The sequence below is a fragment of the Halichoerus grypus genome, chromosome 1 (genome assembly GCF_964656455.1).
Source record: "Halichoerus grypus chromosome 1, mHalGry1.hap1.1, whole genome shotgun sequence".
Lineage (NCBI taxonomy): Eukaryota > Metazoa > Chordata > Mammalia > Carnivora > Phocidae > Halichoerus > Halichoerus grypus.
In genome coordinates this window covers 3,020,298-3,040,658 of record NC_135712.1, presented here as the reverse complement: position 1 = coordinate 3,040,658, position 20,361 = coordinate 3,020,298, and the positions used below count along the sequence as shown (strand labels likewise).

The 20,361-nt window shown below is 53.7% G+C and overlaps 1 long non-coding RNA gene across 1 annotated transcript; it reads left to right on the top strand.

The window, feature by feature from the left end:
* The first annotated feature begins 5,510 nt into the window (after positions 1 to 5,510).
* LOC144379610 (uncharacterized) lies at positions 5,511 to 6,552 on the top strand. The gene is made up of 2 exons (XR_013442908.1): positions 5,511 to 5,616; positions 5,859 to 6,552. It is a non-coding gene; the product is annotated as an uncharacterized LOC144379610 (long non-coding RNA).
* Positions 6,553 to 20,361: the final 13,809 nt, after the last annotated feature.

Sequence of the window (20,361 nt, the reverse complement as noted above, 5' to 3'; positions counted from 1 at the left end):
GCATCTTCTACTGGCCACAGGGAGTTGCAGGCCGAGCGCGGTTTCCTGAGGACGGGGGCAGGGCCGCACTGTCGATGGAGGAGCTGCTGAGAGCATGGGTCTGGGGAGGCCTGGGCCCCCGGGACCCCAGCTGGCCGGCCACTGAGCTCCTCACGCCGCCGTGCAGAGGCCTGGGCCCGCAGCCCCGCCTTCCTCGGTTTTCACAGCCGAGCCGGTGGCCCAGCCTCGTCTGACATCTCCGCCTGCCTCCAGGGCTCTGTGATTCCATTCTGGGAAGTCTTTGTCAGGGGCTTTCCAGGCACTCCCTCCCTCTCCCTCACTCAGGCGCACGTTATACTAACACGCGAGGTTTGTGTTTGGGGAATTCAGGTGGATTTTTCCTTTTAAAGTCATCTGTGTGCAGGGGACCTGGGTGGCTCCATCGGTTAAGCATCTGACTCCTGATCAGGTCATGATCTCAGGGTCGTGAGATCGAGCCCCGCGTCAGGCTCCATATTGAGCATGGAGTCCGCTTGAGATTCTCTCCCTCTGCCCCTCCCCTGCTGCCCGCGCTCTCTCTCTCAAATAAATAAATAAAGTCATCTGCGTGCACGAGTGCAGCTGGGTGGGGGGTGCTTGCCCTCGCCCTGGGGCCCTGGCAGGGCTTGGCTCTGAAGCCTGTGGCCTGGTCCAGGCACATCTCCTCTCTGCTCTGTTTATTTGTCCCTGTTGGCCAAGGGCCTGCGTTCTCCGCACAAAGATCTGTCTGTGCTCACAGCACTTGTAGACGGTGAAGAGGTGGGGAGAGGGCTCAGTTGAACACACGGGTGGAAGTGGGGAGCACTCTCCCTGATGGGCTCACCAGCCCCACCCAGTGGGATCCCACTGAGCTTGACAACCTCCCTCCCCTCCCAGCAGGCGCCCGGGAGCACATTTCCCAGTGGGTTCTGGGCCGAAGCCTCCCCTCCTGGGCCCTGCCTTGTGGCTGGAACCCTGGGAGCACTTGGCTGGTCGGGGAGGATCTGACACCCCCACACTGGTTCGGATACCTGGACCGGCCCCATGGTGTAAGACTACTGTGAGTTGTCAGGTAGGGCGGATGGTGCTGCCGGCCCTGGGCACCCAGCTGTCGGGCCAGGCGTACTCAGAACTGGCTGCTGGGGAAGGGGCAGCACCTTGGGTTCTGGATCTTGTTAGCTTCTTTGCTTTTGAAATAGGTTATGGGTGTGGGGCCCTCAGTTTTCGGGGGGAAGGAGGCTGTGAGGGGATGTTCTGTTCTGCGGGCTACTCACCTTTTCACACAGACCCCTGTCACCCCCAGCCCCCCCTCAGGGGCAGCATGTACTCCCTGCAGGACCCTTCCCCGTGTCTAGTTAGCGGGACCCCCTTCATGACCAATAGGATGTGTGCACCGTGGGGCATGGGGAGGGCGTAGCGGGAGAGCAGAGAGCCGCCTTGGCTCTGCTCCTGGACTCCCACACCGTGGAGCTTCATGAGGGGTGGGGCTGCTGGGTCCCAGACCCCTGAAGCCTTCCCTGTCCTCTTCAGAGAAACCAGACAGACAAGGACGTGGCAAGGGGAGGAGAGAGGCTGTGAGGGGAAGTTCTGTTCTGCGGGCTGCTCTCACCTCCAGCCCCCTGCGAGGAGGAGGTGAGAGCAGCTGTGCCCCATTGGGGCGGCTCCGAGCACCACGGCTCCTGGGGGGCTGATGGCAGGATGTGGGTCCCGGGGCAGTAACCTTTGAAAGCCAAGGGGGTGTCGCTTAAGGGCACAAACTTGCAACCGGCAGATAAATAAGTCCTGGAGATCTAATGCACAGCACAGTCATTATCGTCAACACTGTATCATAAACTTCAAAGTTGCTAAGAGACTAGATCTTAATTATTCTTACCGCAAAACCGTAGTAATGGTGTGACATGACGGAGGTGTTAGCTGACCCCGCGGTGGTAACCATATTGCGTCATACAGACGTGTCAAGTCAACACTTTGTACATCCTGAACTTATACGGTGTTACAGGAGGAGTGTATCTCAATTAAAAAAAAAAAAGGAAGCTGAGCACACCTGGAATGGGAATGCGGACGGGGCGGGGTCTCTAGATAAAACAGTTCCGTGGGGGTTGGCACATGAAGAGCCAGGGGACCCTAAGGGTGGGGTTTTCTCACATGGAAGTCTGGAAGGCGGGGGCACTGGGAGGGCACTGACAGAGGGCCACCTCGCAGCCATCCATGTTTCCCAGGAGTGTGCTATGGGGTTGCTCGCCTTGATCCTCCAGGCAACGTCCTGGCCTCTTTCCATGCAGCCGGGCAGGGGCCGTGGTATGAGCATGTGCGTAGGGGCAGATGGGCCTGGGTCCTGTTGCTAGTTCTGGGACTTCGGCAGGTTGTTGAAGTTCTGTCTTGGTTTTCTCTTCTGTAAAATGGGTCTAATAATGTCTACGTTATCATTGTTTAAAGATTAAAAGAAGGGGCGCCTGGGTGCCTCAGTCGGTAAAGCATCTGTCTTCAGCTCAGGTCATGATCCTGGAGTCCTGGGATTGAGCCGTACGCCAGGCTCCTTGCTCAGCAGGGAGTCAGCTTCTCCCTCTGCCTCTGCTGCCCACCCCCCACTCATGCTCACTCTCTCAAATAAATAAATAAATAAATGAAATCTTTAAGAAAAAAGATTAAAAGAAGACAGCATATTTGCTACTTGGCCAAGAGTAAGGTTTTCAGTAAATTGTAACAACATCATCACCACCGTCACCACTATCACCATTGCCATCACCATCAACACCACCATCATTACCATCACCACCATCACCACCATCACCATCATCACCACCATCACCACCATCATCATCATCATCACCATCATCACTGCCATCACTGCTGTCATTACCATCATCACCACCATCACCATCATCACCATCATCACCATCATCATCACCTCCATTACCATCATGACCACGATCATCACCATCACCACCATCATCATCACCATCACCATCATCAACACCATCATCATCACCATAACTGCTGTCATTACCATCATCATCATCATCACCACCACCATCATCACCATCACCACCATCACCACCATCATCATCACCATCACCATCATCAACACCATCATCATCACCATCACTGCTGTCATTACCATCACCACCATCATCATCACCATCACCATCATCACCATCACCATCACCACCATCACCATCACCACCATCATCATCACCATCATGATCACGATCATCATCACCATCATCACCATCATCATCACCATCACTGCTGACATTACCATCACCATCATCATCACCACCACCATCATCGCCATCACCACCATTAACACCACCATCATCACCATCATCATCACCACCATCACCATCATCTCCATCATTATCATCATCAACACCATCATCACCTTACCAACACCACTATCATCACCATCATCAATACTACCACCACCATCACCACCACCACCGTCACTATCACTGCTATCACTGCTGTCATTACCATCATCACCATCATTAAAACCAGCACCATCATTGCTGAGTTGTGTAAAAGAGGGGGGAGAACCAAAGACTGCCCCCTACAAAATCTGACCCTAGATTAATCATGGAGTGGGGTGTGGGATGAGTGGAGATTAGGAAGGAGGAGGTGGTGCTAGGGTGACATGCTATAGGGTGGATTCTGAATTCCATCACCTAGCAGGGATCCATGGTGGCTCTTTTAAAGTTAGGTGACACCACATCCTGGGCAAGTGCATCAGAATCATGGTTTCCTGAGCCAGAACACAGTGAGTCAGGAGCACCAAGGAGGACTGGGCTGCCCAGGGGTGTTGGAGATGGGTAAGAGAACTTCTAGGTCTTCCTGGTTCTTCTTTGTTGCTGACGTGGGCATCCCCTTGGGCCCTGCTGGGATGTGGGGTAGGCTGGCAGCTGCTTCCAAGGCCTTGATGGTGACGGCTTTGGTGCAGTCAGGGCAGTGGCTCCAGGGCCCCTGGGGTGCCCCAGTGCATGTGTGCTGTGGCTTTGTGGCTAGCAGTGGCATCCAGGGACTCTGGGCCTGAGCTCATGCAGGGCAGAAGGCAACCCCCTGGTACACTCGTAGTTCCTCAGGGGTCCTGAGTGCCCAGTGCCCGCTAAGTAAAGGTGACGACAGGGACAACCATGGTGGGTGTGTGTTCTTGTGCCTCACTCTTGTGTGTGTGGGTGGGCTTGCTGCACAATTTGTGCCAACCGCAGACAGGCAAAGGCCCTCTAAATGAATTCCCGTGCACCCCATGGTGGGACCTGGCTGATCGTGCAGGTCGCCTGCTGGAGTTGCACCTGTTCTAAATTATGATCAGGAGAAATTAGATGGAAAAACATGCAAATACAGTTGGAGCTTTTTGGCAAATTAGCATGTGAATGGGCGGAGGTAAGGATGGCTTGGAAGGGGGCGCACTGGCACCACCTGACTCATCGCTGAGGCGGTCAGACTTAGACAGCGGGCTCCCCATGCGTGCGGTTTTTAAAGTGGGAATTATTTCAGCTACATTTCCTAGATTTCTGAGGTTGCCTAAAAAAGCCAAGAAAAGATTCTTCCCTGCTGTTTTCTCCCCTCACATAGAATGGGTAAAAGTTAAAAAGCCTTTCCATACTAATGATCTGTAGAGACCTGCCTTGGTCAGCCCTTGATTGATCTCAGAGCACAGAATGCCAATATGCATTAAACTGGGGTGGGGGCTGGGTTATTTTGGCTAAACTTGCTGAAGATGGAGCTGTCAAGGCCCTGGGTCTGTGGTCATCCGTGTTCGGGAAGCAACTGGGCTCCATTTGCGTGTGGAGCCACTTTGGGCGATGTCTCATAGACACCAATTGCATCCAGGTGATGCTTTAGGAGTTAGCTGTCCATGAGAGGATGCACATGTGGGGACATGCCAGCAAAGAGGATCCGGTGTAACAGGACCCTGGGCCTCACATGGGTCAGGGCCACGTGCAGTGTGTGTCCAATTCCTTCTCTGGGCACTAGGACCTGGACTCTCGGTCAAGGCCAAAGGCATGTCTGGGATGCCCAGTGAGGACAACAGACACAGCAATTGTTATTGGCGGCAGTGTGAGGAACCTGCCCATGTTGTCCCCATCCTCTGTGACCCCATCCTTCCTCAGGTTGTCTAGGGTACTCCATTCCCATCACTGATGTAGCACTTCTCCCCTCCATCCTTATAGTTTTTGGGGTATTTTTCTAAACTTCCCAGTGGAGGTATTTTGTCTTATGCCTTCCTGTGTTTTGACTTTCTCTTCTCTCCTCTTGCCCTCAAGGTCACTGCACACAGCAGTGCTGGAGGGATGACCTTGCCCTTGTGCAGTCCAGGGTGGTTTCCCAGGTGAGGCATGTGTTTTTCTCTGAATGGCTGAGAGTGGCAGCAAGGCATCCTCGGTGCCCACCTGTTGCGGGAGACACAGAGACAGGACACCTGGCTGACCCGTGGTCAGTCTCCCTGTGATGGCATCATTATGTGTCTGTCCTCTGACCTCAGAACCCAACTAATCTCCTTTGGCTCATACTTGTTTCCAGACATGCCAATAGCAGCATTTCCCTGAGTCTCTAAGGATGCACACACCTGTGGCTGAAGGGCCGCCAGAGCAGGTGACTTTCGGAAGACACAGGCATCAGGTAGTGACCTCCCTTTGGCTTGGTCTGCACCCATGTGCACTTGTTGCAAGCAGGGCTATGGGGGTTGGCGGTGTTCACCATCTCGCTGTTGGAAGGGCGGGCTGAAAACAAGAAACTTTTTTTTTTTTTTAATTCTCTGGAATGGAATTTGGAGGTGGAAAAATCACATACAAATTAATGTACCTAATGAACAAGTCCGTATTGACCAGTTCCCATCATTTTCTATGTCTGTCGTCCGGCAGCAGGTAGGAAGAGGTTAAAGCAGCAATAACACCAACAGTAACAACACACAGCACAGACCCTACTGAGACATCCATCCTGTCTTCAAGAGCTTGACATTTTTAGGTTGTCCTCCAAGATTGCTGCCATGGTTGGAGAGATGCACTAGATCAACTCTACGGCTGACCTAGACAACTGGAGACCTGAGGCCCCGGGGGAGACTGGAAGCAAGACGTCTCCAATCCTCGATGAGGGGAGGTGAGATACCACCACCCCAAAGCTGCATACAGGGTCTTCTGCACAGTACAGACTCGTGCTTGCATTGGGGATGACGGGTCACTTGCCCTGGGTCCCTCGGGGTGCAGCAAATCCGTAACCAAGCACTGTGTTTTGTTCTTGGGAGGTCCAGCGGCTTTCAGCAGTGTGAACTGGGGAGATGTTTTAGGATCTGTGTCTCTGAAGGTTTTGCTTTCTTTACATACAATGTGTCTTTTCCCATTCCTCATTCCCTGGGGGACGTGCTGGTCTTTTCCCAGCACTGGGCATTGAGAGGAGAACAACAAGGAGCTGGAAGCAAAGGCCAGGGGAAGTCTCTGGGTCAGTTCTGAAGCTGTGCTGTTCCAGGCACTGCCCTGAGATTGCATCATCCTCCCCAGCTCTGACGGAGTCCCACCTGGCACCATTTCAGATTAAATAAACCTGGCCAAGGACTTCCAACTTCCAGAGAAGTTTTGTTTCACTGATCTTCCTGCTGCTGCTGAACTTCAGACAAAATAGAAACAATAATTATTTGAGGGCATTGGGAAGTGACATAAAGCAGATGAAAAAACCCTTGAGGGGTATGAACTTTGAAAGGAGTGTGAAAGAAAGCTTTTCTCCTGAGGGTCCTTTCTGGACCCCATAGGGGGATGGGCTCCAGCAGAAGGTGGCAGTATTGGGTGGAGAGGTCAGAGGCTAGAATTTGGCATTGCCAGAATGTCTGGAAATTTAGGAAGAAATCTCAGAAAGGCCACATAGGGGTAAACCCCTTAACCTGGCACAATGTATGCGTCAGTCTTCCGCTGATCCCTGAAGTGTGCACATGCAGGGCAAGACTCCATAAAGCTCAGGAAGAAGCAGAGCTGGATGGGGGAAGAGCTAGCAGAGAGTCCGGCATCTGGCCGGTGCTGGGAAGACCAGGTTTGAGGGTCATGTTTCCCCAGGTGAGAGGAACTTGTGTGTGCTGAAATGAAATGACTTAATTATGCAGTTAGAAGACAGAAAAATACTCTATTTGAACTGCTTGAGAAAACTATTAACCTAGAACTCTATACCCAGCTAAACTGTCTTTCAAGAATGGTGGCAAAAATGGTCACTGATTTTGCCCAAGCAATGGTCCTATGCTGGGGTAAGTTTTGGGTGGGGAATGAGGGTTTGGGAGGCATGTAGCAAGGGGGGGCCTGGGCTTGGGGAAAGAGACGTGCTCAAGGTGTTCTTGCTGGCACGGTTGGGCGCTCACCCCCGTAGAAGGCAGACATAGCTCACATCAGTTTCCCTCCCAGTGCCCAAGCCTTCAGTGAGATCCTGTTGCAGGTTCTAGGTTCCTCCAGATATTCCCAGCCCTGAGGGGACCAAGGGGAGGGTCCATGCCCTCGGATGGTACAGAGGGGTAGAGGAGTACAGAGGGGGCTGACACCGAGGTGCTGACAAATGACCTGCATAAGTCGACAGCAGCATCCCAGGACACACGGGCCGAGAGGCTCACCACCCAAGGGCCCAGACACCCTTGGGGCCACTTTGTGGGGGAGTAGACCTTTCCCAAGGGCTGGGAGGGCATCTGTAAATGGGTAGGCTCAGGATTTTGGGATTTGGACATCGGAGGGAAGGAAGATGGTCTTGCAGGCTAATGATGTCTGGGACACTTGGGTCCAGGTGAGATACCACCACCCCAAAGCGCACTGTGTGAACTTCCTTTTCAGAAGATGCTGGTGGGAAGCCATCATTTGGTCTGTGTCCTGTGTCCTAACATGGCACTGTGTTCCCAGCACTCCCCATCTCACCATTTACCCCACGGAGAGGTGGTCATGTGGTTTTGGGATCCCAGCCCCTGTGCTCTGGTTATGAGTTCAGTGCTGGGCACCCTAAAGCAGCGCCTGGTGTTTCCCTGAGTGCTGGGGGGGGGTCAGGCCGTGAATGGGCCAAGTAGGTGTCACTGTCACCATTCCACGTCCCCAGAAATGGGCTCCCAGAGGCTAAGGCCACTGGCCCAGGGTAGAGGGCAGAGCTAGGATTCAGGATTCAGATTCTGCAGCCGGGAGCAAGCAGGTCTTTGGGACTAGGGCAGCCCTCTGGGGCCCGTTGGTCATTAATCATCCACTCCAGGGAGCAGGTGCTCGGGCTCAGGTAACCAGAGCTATCCCTGTGAAGACCTGTTGAAATATTAATGTGCTTGGCCTGGGGCATCTTGGACTGTGGGCCTCCAGTGATGCATAATGCCCCACCATCACAATGGCTACAGTCCCGTCTGCACGTGCCCCTTCCCACTTTATTTCTTGGTTCAGTCCTTTGACTCATCATTCCTCAGCTCCAGCTCCCGCCCCACCCCCAGACCACTCCCAGGTTGGGGGCTGTGGGTCCCGCTGCTGTGGGTCCTTTGCAGTGCTCTCGGTTGCTGGGTGAGGGTTGAGTTACATGGAGAATGTTGGGTCCAGGGCCAGCTTCTCAGCGCTTTCAGGACATCACAGCCTCCTTATAAGGTCCTCCCCGCCCCGAGGCCAACCGGAGCCACTGCTCTTGCTGCTGCATGGGGCCCCAGGGACCAAACAGGTCTGCCTCCCCTCCCGGTAACATGGGGTGGCCATGGACTCACTGGTCATCTCAGAAAGGACTGGGCTCAGCCCTGGGCTGGAGTCAGGAGGTGGGACATCTGCCCCAGTGTGGACTGGACTCACTGTGGACCTCAGTTTCTTTGTCTGACATGGGGACTAGGGTGGGTTCAGAGGAAATGCAAATGAAACGTACAAACTTGTTTTCAGGAAAATTGCATGTGCACATACACACGAACACGTGCTTGCACACATGCACACTCATGCAAATACGTCATGCACACACCCATGTGCACACACGCTCTCTCTCTCTCACACACACACACACGCACACACACACCACGCTCCAGGGGGCTCATGGGCTCCCAGGTTGGAAAATCTTAAGAAGACCATGTTTTTCGAGCTGTGGTCACGTGCTACTAGTGGGTCATGAAGGCAATGAGGTGGGTCAGCACCAGCATCTTCTGAAAAGCAATGGGATAGAGCGGCTGAGAGTGGCATGAGTCATGACCCTTCTCAGGGTCACGCGCCGGCCTGCGCACGCTCACACAGTGCGCTCTGGATGGTGGTGTAAAACGCGTTTCTCCCTGCGGGTCGTGGTCTCGGGGTTCGGCAAACGCGAGCCAGGCCATCTGTCAGATTCTGGCGTCCCCAGGAGGCAGGCGCCGGCCGGGAAGAGCACGCCTCGCCGAGGGCTGAGCAGCGAGCGGTGGGGTGGCTCCCCTGGGGGTGGGGCAGAGAACCGCACACGCAAGAAAGTGACTTCCATTCCTGAGTGTGGAAGGCACAGGCTCTCCTGTTCCTTCTTGTCTTACTTTTCTCAGTAAGGCTACTTTCGCGGGCTGCTAGGGTCCCCCCCGCTCCTCCCTTCTGCTGAAATGTTAGGCAGGGGGCCCCTCCCAACCTCTCTGGTGATCACACTGAGGAGCAGACGTACTTCCTTCCCTGTGGGAAGCTGGGCTGGCGGGGGGCCTTTCAGCCGGGGCAGGACCCCCCCTCGCCTCTTCACTGCCAGGTCTGTGGGGGCCCCGCATCTCGCCAAGAGTGCACCTGCCAGCTGCCCTCCCTCCGCTCATGGTTATGCTTAGCTTTTCCCACAAAGTGGAGCAAAATCCAGCTCAGTTTCTTGAGCTCTTCTGGGACTCAGAAAAGAAAAAAGTAATGATTCCATTATTTTTTCCCTGAACTCTCTGGCCTCATTTTGTTCTGATGTATTTGTCTGTGTCTGTGCTAAAACCACCGCATTATTCTACCTCTGTAGAGCGCTGAGCAACTTCACCCTCACTACCATTTTTCCAGACGTTTTTGTGACTTAAAGCAATTTTATTATTATTATTATTATTACTAAAGATCTCATTTATTTATTTGAGAGAGAGAGAGCACAAGCAGGGGGAGAGGCAGAGGAAGAGGGAGAAACTCAATGCGGGGCTCGATCCCAGGACCCTGAGATCATGACCTGAGCCGAAGGCAGACGCTTAACGACTGAGCCCCCCGGGCGCCCCGACAGTTTTATATCTTTATTGTGAAACATACAGCACATATAGAGGCGTGTACTCACGTGCACGTTCTGAAGACCGTAGCCTCTTCCCAGACTAAGGATTAGAGCATTCAGCAGAACCGTAGGGGCTGCCTGTGCATCTCTGTGGTCCTGTGTCACCCCCCTTGGAGTCCCTGCTATGTGCCGGGCACTGTTCCGGGTGTCGGGGACCCACAGTGAGCAGAACACCACTCCCTGCCCCGAGGCCCTGACGCTGCGCCTGCCGGTGTGTGAGGCTCATCGCCCTGCTGGGCGTTGGTGCTGTTTTCGGGCGTGTACCCCTAAAGCTCACGGTGCAGGTGTCCTGGCTTGGGAACGTCACGCCAGCCGGATGCTGCGTGTGGCCTGAGAGTCTTGCTTCCCTGGTCCACCTGGTCTGTCCGTGTCGGTGTGTGTGGCTGTCACTCCCTGGTGTGCATGCCCATGTCGTGTTCTGGGCAGTGACCCAGGAGCCAGCCCCCCCACTCTGTAGTTGCCATCTGAGTGGTTTCTGACTCGAGGCTCTTAAAGACAATGCTGCTGTGAGCATGGCTGTCCTTGTCCCCGGGGCCCTGGGCTGGAGCCCTTGTGCTGGGGGCACGAGAGCTCCCTCTGATGGTCCCGCCCAGGCGACAGGGGCTGTGAGTGCTGACCCCGGTCTGTGTTCCCCTGGTGGCTGGGGAGGCAATGCCTCTTCTCCTGGGATCAGTGTCCTGCACTCATTCTCTTTGAAGTCTTGGCCCACGTCCTTCTTGTTCTGGCCTTGTTCTCTGACTTCTAGCATTCTTCATATTGGCCGTTCTCAACGGGGGACATTTGGCAGAGTGGTTCCGATGGTTGGGGTCCCTGTCCCAGCCCCCGTGGGCTCCCAGGGTTGCAGCTGTTCCTGTGAATGCTCACATGTCCAGACTCCATCCCCAGGTGTGGCTCCGGCCAATCCTTCCCCGTGGGCATCCAGGCCCCGGGATTGGCTCCAGGCCACTGCTGCTCGGGCTTCCTCCTCCTTGTGCCTCCCTCGCGCTGAGTTCTTACCCTCGATGGCAAAGGAAGGGGCCGGGGTCCCTGCCCCATGCCGGTGAACTCCCCCTTCTCGGACCAGCTGCACCTGCACAGGGTCTGAGAGAGGCAGCTGATGCCCGGCCACCTGTCATCTTGTGCCTTCATCCCTCGGGGCGGGAGGATCTGCCCAGGTGTCTCTGCTCCTGCTCTGATTCTCCTCCTCCCACAAGAGGTCGACCCTGCCGCGACCCGCCAAGCCCACCCACCAGAGGATGGCTGGCAGCTTCTCCGGCTGGAGGGTCCTGTTTGGCTTCCCGGAATGCCTGCACGCCTGTGATTGACCTGGGATTGGGGATTGTTGCCCAGACCACGCTGTAAAGCACATTACTGCCCGGACCCCACGGCAGGGCAGCGTGGGGCTTTGATTAGAGATGCCGGGAAGGGGGGCTGGGGGAGGGCTGCAGACCAGACCCCTCCTGTCACTCAGACTGTCTTCGAAATAAGATGTGGGAGCTCACCACAATGGCGGGGTTCTTTGAAGCATGGATTCCTGATGTCATTTTGCTGACGGTCGCGTTTACCTGGTCGCGATCAATGAGGCCTGAGGGAGAGGGGAAGGGGCAGGAATGTCCGTGTCAGGTCCAAGGCTGTGTAAAGGGGCAGGGGCGACAGGAAGGAGCAGGGAAGGGCAGGTGGGACCCCCAGCAGGCGGGGGTCAGCCCAGGGACTCCCGTGTGCCGGTGGGAGGGGAGGGCTTCTGGTGCCCCAGGAGGGAGACACCTGTGTGCTTTCCGGACATGGGGGTGGGGGCAGGTGGCCCAGTCTCTAGTACAGGAAGCATCTGGGACCCCGACTTCCTGGGTACCCCATAGTTGCAAGCACCGGAGGGAAGCCGGCATGGGCAGGAGCAAACGGTGCATTTGTAAAATGATAGCAGGGCTGTGAAGCTTTTCTTTTACACCTTCCGATCATTAGCCATAAATTGTCTCCCAACAGCAATTAGTTCTATGTAAATGCAAGCAGTGCTAATTTTTGTACTGTATAAAACTGCTACCCAGTTAGGTTTTGTGCAAAAGAGGAATAACAGACAGCAGGAGTGAGCGCTCATCCTCTGTTTTTGGAGTGACTCCTGCCTGGGGTTTTCCAGAACCTCCCGCAGCAGTTGTCCTGCCGGGCACTGGGGCCCCAGGGAGCCCAGGCATCTCTCCTCCCACCCAGAGCTCACAGCTCTGTCTCGTGGAAATTACCCCTGGGAGCTGACAGCTGCTGAGCCCAGCTGTGGACCTGACATCACCTACACCTTCCTGCAAAGGCCAAGGTCACCTCTTCTCGCTCTGGGGCTTCTCTGGGAAAAGCGGTGATGGTGAGTGGTTCGGGGAGCTACAGGGTTTTGAGAAGAGCCACTCCCGGCCGGGGACCCTCCCTCCTGTCCCCATCCCTGCTGTCTTGGTCTGCTCAGGCAGCCATAACGATACCCTAGTCACAGTTCTGGAGGCCGGCAGTCTGAGATGAAGGTACCCACTGACTCGGGGTCTGGTGAGGACCTGCTTCCTGGCTCGCTGTGTCCTCACGGTGTCCTTGTCTGCTTCTTCTCCTAAGGGCTCAAGCCCTATGCGATCAAGGCCCCATTTCACCTTTGTCGCCCCTCACAGGCCCCCTCTGCATGCAGAATCACACGTAGGGCTTCCGCGTGTGCATTTCGGGGGGCACACTCAGTCCACAGCACCCGCCCTGCAGGACAGGGGCCTCTGGGGCCTCTCCTTCCATCACCATAGGGCTGCTTTTGGATCTGGTTTATAGGATCTTGAGCTTTGCCCACCAACAGGCTTCTGTCCCTCAGGCTCTCCATGTTTTGCTCCGTTTCTCAGATTTGCATAAACTTCTGTCCCTCCTGACAGGACCTCCCAGAACGATGTGGCCCCAAGGAACCTCCAAATGCACAGGCCCAGACTAACCCAAACGCAAACTGATAGCACGCAGCTGCCGCCGAGGCCCGCCCCACTGTGCCCCACCCCTAGCCCCTCCATCACCCCCTCCTTCTGCCCACCCTTTCTGAGGACACTTGCAGGCTCTGGGGTGGGAGGGGTCTCCCTGTCACTACAGCCCCCTCCCAGCCCCCCGCCGGTGTCCCTGGAATGAAGTCTGTCCTTACCTGGGTCTGCATATGGTTTCTGCTTGATGCCTGTCAAAGGGCTTCTCCTGAGTCCCCGGTCCCGGGTGATGCAGAGCTGTCTCCTCTCAGCTTCCCCCGGCCGCCTGAAGTGAGCCAGGAACAGACAGATGGACGTGTCCTTGGACACTCAGAGACAAGGAGGAGGGGCAGGACCCACTGTTCCCTAGGGAGTGCCCTCTACCGGCGGGATCCCCTGCAGCAGTGAGGAGAGGAGTAGGGGACAAGAAAGAGGGGCCCCATGGGCATTCCTGTGACCTTGCATTCCAAGCAAACAGCTGTCCCCGGGGGTAAGATCCATTCTCCTGCACCCCAGGCCCCACCTCCCCACTTCTCAGGCCCCATCACCCAGCTCCGGTGGGGTTGGGCATCAGGCGCCCACATGGGGTCCCTCTGTGAGTGGTGGGGACCCAGCCCCTTCTAAAGGGGGCGCTGCCTCTCAGCTCCAGGGACTGCTCTCTGGGGGCACAAGCTCAGGCTCGTGGCATCTTCTGATTTCTCAAGGGGAGCAAGACATATTATTTATTTATTTATATTTTAAAATCACTGTACAAATGAAACAAAACATGTCTGCGATTTGGATACGGCTGTTTGGCCGCCGGTCTGAGCCTTCTGCCCGAGCCTTCCTGGCCCTGCCCTCTGCCAGTCCAGACAACGATCCACTCACCCTTGCTAGCCCAGCTTTGAGGTCTCAGCATCCCTGCTCGATGGGGATCGTTTCGTCATGCCTTAGAGATCTTTGGATGCAAATTATCTCGGGCCGTGGGGGCTTAGTTTAAAGACAGCACAGAGGGATAAAGGTGGCAGAGCCCCCGAATCCACGGAATCCACAGTGGGAGCAGTGACAGGCGACATCTCAGCTCTAGGGCAGCTCTGGGGTGCCCCCGGCAGCCTCCGTGGGAAGGCTGTGCGTTAGGAAGGCTGACGTCATCTCATGAGTCTGTTCCCACGTGTGACCCACCCACAAACGGTTTCTCGTTTTCCTGTCCTACAGCTATCATGGGCCACTTCAGGAGGTAATAGGCTGTCATGTCCTTGTCCCTGCAGGGCCCAGGATTGACTCGTGGCTCATCTCTTTAAGCGCCTCTTGAGTCTCTCACTACTAAATGTCTTGTTCATTTGATGTTTATTAGTTCATATTTCTTAAATGCCAAGGTGGGCCACCCCCCAGGTCACTGGCAAACGTGTGGTCAGGTGTCCACCCTGATCCAGTCAAGCCCAGCTGGAAGACAAGGGCTAGGCTCACGGGGTACAGGACACGGGACCCCGAGTCACATCCACCGGGCAGTTCTATGGGTGGGGCACCTTCCCTGGAAGGGGCCGTGGCCATAGGTGAACCTCCAACACTGTCATCTTTAACCAAATTTTCCTGAACATTGGTTTTCTGAGAATCTACGGATTCAGAAGAAAACCCTTTAACCTAGAAATAGAAAGCCCCAGGGGTCGATGCTTGGGATGCTAGCCTGAGGTCACTGTACTCAGAAACGAGGCTTGTCTGGGAGTATCACCAGCTGGACATCCCAGCTCACCTCACTGAGTATGGCCATGTGTTTGCAAATTGTGCATTTTGCTTTCTGTATGCTTGGAAGCGAGAGTACTTACGTTCATGCCAAGAGCAACACCACAGCTGTAGAACTAGAAGGGGCCTCCTGGCACCCCTCACTCCAGCTGCCCAGGACTCCACGTGGCCCTTATTCCTGGGGGACCACACCCTGGGCTGCCTCCCTCGTCGCCTGTCTTGGGGACTCTCACTCAAACCAGTCAGTCTTCCCACGGTCTGATGCTGGCTGGTACTTAGTGCATCTCTCTTGGGGTCCCTTAAATTGTCTGTTTGAATCTTCTCAAGTTCAGTTTCTAAGGGGTCTTAAGGAAAAGAAGTGGTTTCAAAACACATCAGAAACTGTTTTCAGAATTTCTGTAGCCAGCCACGATGGAGAACTTGGTACGGAAGCTGTGCTAGCTCTTTTCTTTTTGCCAAAAAGACCTAGAACGCAGGACAAAGTATATGGAGCCCATGGATTTGGACATCGGGACAAGAGGCTGCGTGGGAGAACGGGAACGGGCGAAGTGAGTTGTCTGATCAACTCAGTTTTCCTCCTGGAGGCGGTGTCCCTGCTCCCAGGGAGGGCATTGTCAGCAGCCTGGCGGCCGGCGGGCTTGAGGAGGCCGAGGCTGGGCCGTGGGGAGGCTGCAGGAGAGAGCACCAGAGAGGGGCAGATACACCAGAAGAAGGTCCCACTGAGCTTGCACTGTGTCTGCATCTATGTGCGTACGCGAGATTCCCTGAGGCAGACAGGGGATGGTGAGCTGGAGCCTAACAGCTCCTGGAACCCAGGCCAGGAGAGGAGATGTGCAGCAGGTCTCAAGGAACCCTGGGGTCATTGATAGAGACAGGAAGGCTCATGCCTTCCCAGGAGGGATAAAGTAGCCCTAGAGGAAAGTCTACTTAGATGCATCTCAGGAAAATGTAACAACAGACCTCAAAAGAATGAACCCGTCTGAAGTCAAGAACACCTCCCTTGATACAAATATAACCCGTACATGTTGTAGTTATAGGAAATATTGTGCCCAGAGGTCTTTAAACATTTTGTTCAATGGTTTGATGTATAGAGAGCTACAGAAGTATGTCATGAGACTTGAAGGGGAGGGACCGATGTCAAAGCTGCTCGTCCTCAGACCGCAAGTGAGCCAGCCACTGCCGAGCTCACCTGCTACAACCCTTCCATCCCCTTGAGTGAATAAGGCAAGAAGCAACTGCAGCTTTAGTTCCTTCAATATCCGTCAATGTGTGTAGCAACTAGAGAGCAAGCTGGCTTTTTCCTGGGAGGACGCTTTCTAAAATATACTGTATTATTTCTACATGCCTTGAGTCTTTGAGATTGGATCTTTCTAGAATACTCTTCATGGGCCACTGTTGTTTTTATCTGCTTCCCCCCTAATTCCAGTCAATGCCTGCCTTTCCCTCCTCCTGCGACTAATTCTGGGTGATGCTGCCGGTCAGAGCACCTGCCCTGCCCACAAGCATGGACATCTGGTCAGAGTCTGGCCAGAAGCAGCGCTCCATGCCCGTAGCCACAGGGGTTGATCCAGGGAGGGGCTCCCGAGTCCTCACCTTACTCTGTGGGCCACAAAAAATCACCATCTAGGGATGTGTTTTCTGGAGCCCTTTATTTTCTCCAGTCTTGATGGCTCCAATCTTCACACTGGTAGGGAGGGGAGAAGTCAGAGCTACAGAATGCTGTGTTTGGTCAGGGTTCTGCAGAGAAACAGAACCAATAGGACATATATATGAGGACATCTATTACAGGATTGGCTCACCAACAAGTCCCACGATCTGCCATCTGCAAGCTAAAGAACCAGGATAGCCATTGGTGTAAATCAGTCCGAATCTGAAAGCCTGAGAACCAGGAACTCTGGTGTCCGAGGGCAGGAGAAGGTGGATGTCTCAGCTCAAGCGGAGAGAGTGGAGTGGCCCTTCCTCTACCTTTTCGTTTTATTTGGGCCCTCGACACCCACCTGCGTTGGTGAAGGCAACCCTTACTCAGTCTGCTGATTCAGATGCTAATTTCTTCTGGAAACACCCTCACAGACACACCCAGAAATAATATTTTACCGCTGTCTGAACCTCCTGGTCAAGTTGACACATGGAATTAACCTTCACATACACCATATAAACTCCCACTTAATCCCCGTTTCCAGACTCCACTCCTGACCTCTGTACCTGATGTTCCTGAGTCCGGAGACTTAACGCTTTAGTCCTTCAGAAAACTAAACTCCAGATTCTTGAGGGGGAATGTCTCGTATGGGGCCTGGAGGGAGACTTCCACACTTTTAACCAAATCCCCAGTTTTATTTCTCCACCTCACCCCACCTTCCGTGCTACTGCTACATTGCATCCCTGAGCCATTCTGGGGCTCTGAAATACAGCCTGAAGTAGTTCTTTCACTGAGTGTCAGTGAATGGCAAATGTACTTTGTCTTTGTTTTCCCAAAATTACTTTAGTTTGCCTTTGCTCTGAAGGATAGTTTAGCTGGGTATAAAATTCCAGGTTGACAGTAATTTTTCTTTGGCATGTTGCGGCGATCACCTCAACAACTTTTTTTTTTTAAGATTTTATTTATTTATTAGAGAGAGAGAGAGAGCACAAGCAGGGGGAGCAGCAGAGGGAGAGGGAGAAGCAGGCTCCCCACTGAGCAGGCAGCCGCATGTGGGACTCGATCCCAGGACCCCGGGATCCTGACCTGAGCTGAAGGCAGATGCTTAACTGACTGGGCCACCTGGGCACCCCTGGCATATCTTGTTCTTGATGAGAAATTCTTTGGCAGCTTAACTGTTTCTCCTTTGTAGGAAATCTGTATTTCTTCCCCGTAGCTTTTAAGATTTATCCTGTCTGGTGCTTGGTGTGCCCTGTTTATCTGAGTGTTCATGGATTCAATTCTGAAGATTCTGAGCCACTTCCTCATTGTTTACCCCAGAATCTCAGTGCCTGAGTGTGATTTCCTCTGTTTTCTATTATTGGAATTCCCAGTAGGTATGTGCCAACTTTTCTTTATCTGACTTCCTTGTCTCTCAACTTTTCCTTTGTATTTCCCTTCTTTTGACATCTCTGAATTATTTTCTTGATATCTCTCTATTATTTTCTTGGTCAGTTCTTCCCTGCTAATTTCCAATTCACAAATTATTTATTCCATGTAGCATTTATTCTACTCCCTGAGGTTTTAAAAAAAATTTCATGGCCATAGTTTTCATTTCTAGTATTTTTAATTGGTTCTTCCCTGTATTTTTCAGTTTTGTGTTGATTGTCTCCTTGACTTATTTACTGATGTCTGGGGGTTTCAAACATATCTAATTTTATAATGTCTCCTTTGATTGCTTTATTATTTCAGCTTCTCCCATTTGTTGACTTTTTTGGCTGAGTTTCACGGCAATCGTTTTTCTAATGTGTTTTCAGAGTTTAGATTTTAAATTCATCTTGAGTTGAGATTTTCTGTTGAATTTTGCTCCCCCCTTGCTCCCCTCCATGTGGGCACTTTTGTAGCTGCCTCCTTTGGGTTCACAATTCAGAACTAGGTCATACTCCAGCAAACTGGGATTTCTTCCCCTATGGGGATTGCAGCTGACATGGCCGCGGTTCTGGTTGCATGGCTGTCTGTCCCCTGCAGGTAATAGTTTCTTCTCAGCCTTCATTTACAGGAAGAGAAGCTCTCTGCCAGCCCAGTGCCTGCCTCTGCAGGCTCCCTGGTCCATGCAGCAACTGGCTCAGCCTGTCTTGCTGCCAAGGCTTTGATGCCCCGAACTCTGGCTGGGGAAGGGGGTATCTCCTGGCTGCTCTGCCTTCTCCAGAGTCTGCCTTCTCTTGAGTCTGGGGCTTCAATTTCTGATTTTTGTTGAGAATCTTGTTCCCTTTCAGGATCCCCAAAATGCTTCGCTTGCTTTTAGGGCTCAGCTCTGCCTTTTTAAACATAAAAACCCCACCACTGACAGGAGTTGGGGTGGGGTGACCCTGCATGAACTTAGCAGGCAGTTCCCTGATGTCACTCATCACGCTCCACTCCAGCTTGTCTGCTCTCCATCCCCAGCTCTGCTGCTCTCATGCGGCCTCTGCCTCCTCCTCTGTCTGCCTCCAGGCTGGGCCCTGCCCGTCCACTCTTCACATTTCAAGAGGTCCTGCCCTCGTTCGGAAACTCAGAAGCATGGACAGGCTCAGTAGTCCTCAGGACAAAGCCCTGACCCTTCACCAGGCTTAGTGCCTCCCTGTTCTGGTGCCCCAGCCCCACTGCCTCTCACACCCAGTGCTTTCTCTGCTCTGGACTCCTCCCCACGCCCCCCCACCAACTCCCCTACTCCTCTGTCCTCACGTGTGAGATTAGGTGGTCTGGCTTGTGCGGGCTGGCCCCCTCCTGGTGTTCCTGCAGCACGTCCCCCACCCCAGGCCATGCTACAGGGATGGATGGGCCCCATTCCCCGGAGAGGCCAGGTGTTCATTCTCCCGTCTCTGGGGCTTGGCGAGGGGAGGTGCTCAGCAGTGTTTATTCAATTAACGGAAGGAGGATTAGTGTCTTGGCCGGCTCTGCCATAGCACATGTGGTTTGTCAGCCCCACCACTAAGTTAATCTGCCTCTGGCAGGGGCAGGGGTGGGAATGGGCCATGGATCAAAGTCTTAACCGGCACCTGCCACCAGCCAAGGGAAAAAACAGCTCCTCTCTGAAAGGGGAAAAAAGATCAAAAGAACCAAATGTATTGACGGAAAAGCCATCTCCGTGAGAAGGCAGAGGCTGAGTTCTTAGCAGTTATCATAAGAAGAAAATGAAAGTCAATACCCACCCGGGGAAAGTTAAATTTTGTGCAGCCTCCAGTGATTTCCCAATCAATGCAAACCTTTTCCCTGTTAATATTTCTCCCAGTTAAGAGCTTTCACTCCTCAGATCCTTATTCACAGACCCATTTGTCTGGGCATGCCGCGTTCCCTATTGTTCATAAAATACGCGTGCATTCGGAAGCAGGAAAATCCGATGTTCATTCAGCATACTCTGGGGTCCCTGAATTACAAGAAAAACAATTTCCACTACAAAACAAGGATATTACGCTACAGGGTGATGCCAATTGCACCCAAGAGAATTTCCAATGCTGGGGGGTGGGGTGTCTTTCCTTGCTCAGATGAAATCACACCACCGACAAATGGAAGGCATTTGATCAAACCGTGTGAGTGGAGAGCTATTTGACAAAGGCCACACGTTGGCCACCATGGGGAGTCTCACCCTGGCTGCTCTATCGCCCTCACAGACCAGTGCAGGGCCTGCCAGGGTGCGGAGCACATTAGAGGTCTCACCCAGTGTGTGCCTCTGCTGTGGTCCGGGGGCTCCCCAGGGCAGACAAGGTGGGCTCAGGTGGCTTGTGCATAAGCACCCAGTTGACCGGCATCCACAGCCATGCTGAGGGCCTTGTCTGCCAGGCTCTGCTGGCCCCCTGCCCCTGGAGACCTCCTCCCAGGGTGCTGGAGCTCATCGTCACATGGGGGCTGCTTTCCACGTGCGTC